General features: G+C 42.5%; 1 protein-coding gene across 1 annotated transcript in view; it reads left to right on the forward strand.

Annotated features, from left to right (window-relative positions):
- LOC134453822 (histone-lysine N-methyltransferase SETD1B-like) overlaps positions 1-2,500 on the forward strand; it is a 66,329-nt gene that overhangs the window by 36,400 nt on the left and 27,429 nt on the right. The gene's annotated exons all lie outside the window — the stretch shown is intronic.

A 2,500-nucleotide genomic window follows, 5' to 3' on the forward strand; every position in this document is an offset into this window, starting at 1 on the left:
CACACACACACACACACACACACACACACTGACAGAGCCACACACACATACACTAACAAAAACTCTCTCTCTCACACACACACACACACACACACACACACACACACACACACACACACACACACACACACACACACACACACACACACACACTGACATAGACACATACTTGTCACACCCACACATCCCTTTCCCTTCACATCCGGTGGCAAGGACGTGCGAAGGACAAGATATGAAGGAGACGGGTTAGCTTTCCGGGGCATTTGTTATTAATTGTATGAATAATGAATTGAAGCCCTGCATTACTGTAGGAGTCATTTGGCCCTAGTGCTTTTTAAAATGCATTTCACTGTTATTATTCCAATGTGTGAGCAACCTTCTCCTCTGCAACCAAGCGGAGACGGGGAGAGCCCAGATAGTAGAACTTGCCTGAAAATCTAGTTTGTTTATTATGCGCCTTGTCCGTCACGATTCTGAAAGCGTTCTTTTTTTTTCTCTCTCTCTCTAATAGCAGGTGTGTGTGTGTGTGTGTGTGTGTGTGTGTGTGTGTGTGTGTGTGTGTGTGTGTGTGTGTGTGTGTGCGTGCGTGCGTGCGTGCGTGCGTGCGTGCGTGCGTGCGTGCGTGCGTGCGTGCGTGTGTGTGTATGTGTGTATGAGACGGATTTTTTTTAGTTTTTAGTTTGAATTACCTGTGTGTGTGTGTGTGTGTGTGTATGTGTGTTGATACATTACCATTACTAACAATCTATGAGGTGTTTATCTACTGGTAATGTAATGCCAGTTGACGCGAGTCCTCCTATGGTTAGTATGGAAAGCTCACCAAAGCATCAGTAGACAATCCATACACAGCAAAGGCCATTAGACATTCATTTGCCACATTTTTTTCACTGGCAAAAGGAAAACAAAGCATTGGCTCTTACACTAAAGAAATGCAACCCATGCAAAGTATGTGGCCAGACAGGACTGTTTGCTGACCTTTTTTTTATTTTCTAAGGTCTTCCTGAAAGCCGTGAAGAAGGCTACAGGTTTTCGCATCTGTCATATCAGACAACTTTCTGTATATGACAATATGACATTGATGGACCTGGCTGTGAGATCTCGTAGCCCCTTACCAGACACCGTCCCACCACTGGGACACTGAATAGTCACTGAAAAACACTCAATAGTCACTTAAACTTAAACACAATAAATAGTCACTTAAACACGTACCTACCATAGTATTTCACCATGAGAGTGCACAGGGCCTTTAATAGTAGTACATTACGACTTTTGTCATTGCCACTCTGGTAACAGCTAATTTATAACAGGGGTAGTGTCTTAAGGGGTTCATTGGTACGTGCGGGTTGCTGTTTTGATCTGTACTGACAAGCTTTATAATATAAATGACTGGACTAAAATGACTAATGACTAGACTAAAACTTCTTTCAAGAAGAAAGATAAAAAAGGACCAAATTCTCTTTAATGCGCTTTATTAAGTAGTATGAAAATCTGGAAAATGGTGTGATTATTCATGCCGATTATAATTTGAAGGACCAGTGGAAAGCGTGAAATTCATGTCCTTGACTTTATCAAAAATATTTAAATGAAGTGTTTCTCGTATTTGGTCCAAATAAAACCAAAGAAGACACTGTGTGTGTGTGTGTGTGTGTGTGTGTGTGTGTGTGTGTGTGTGTGTGTGTGTGTGTGTGTGTGTGTGTGTGTGTGTGTGTGTGTGTGTGTGTGTGTGTGTGTGTGTGTGTGTGTGTGTGTGCGCGCGCATGTGCGTGTGCGTCTGTGTGTGTTTGTGTCTGTGTCTATGTGTGTGTGTGTAAGATAGAGAGGGAGAGAGAGAGAGAGAGAGAAAGAGAGAGAGAGTGTTTGTGAAGGAATGTGATTGGTGTGTAAGTGTCTGCATGAGCTTAAGCACAATCCGCTTTGTGAGTTCGTACATAGAGGCAAATTGAATGTGCCTGCCTGACATAAAGTAGAAGCAACAGTAAAACAGAAAAATTAGTCAAGGGGCCCAATTTCACTGATGGCACAATCCATGGCATGCATGGCTGAGAGAGAAAAAAAGTCGGTGTAAACCCACTCCAATTTCCTACTATAATAAAAGCTCTCTCTGCTTTTAATGACCAAAAAATCAGTTGCTGTGCTTAAGTCTAATAAGGTATGAGCAAATCATTCAGATTAGCTGATAAAGAATGGCTTAATTGCCAAGTTGGCTATCATTTAAATGACTTATTATACATTTAGGCTTAATTTGGCCCTCTAGTGTCGGTGGAATTAGCAAATTCTAGATGGGAATGCCAATCCCTATGATGCTGCTGCTGATGCCTGAAACCTGTTAACTCTGTTTGTTGCCAGGCATTGAAAAATAACCCCTGTGTGTGTGTGTGTTTGTGTGTGTGTGTGTGTGTGTGTGTGTGTGTGTGTGTGTGTGTGTGTGTGTGTGTGTGTGTGTGTGTGTGTGTGTGTGTGTGTGTGTGTTTTTGTGTGTGTGTGTTTGTGTGCGCGTGTC

The sequence above is a fragment of the Engraulis encrasicolus genome, chromosome 8, assembly GCF_034702125.1.
Source record: "Engraulis encrasicolus isolate BLACKSEA-1 chromosome 8, IST_EnEncr_1.0, whole genome shotgun sequence".
Taxonomy (NCBI): Eukaryota; Metazoa; Chordata; class Actinopteri; order Clupeiformes; family Engraulidae; genus Engraulis; species Engraulis encrasicolus.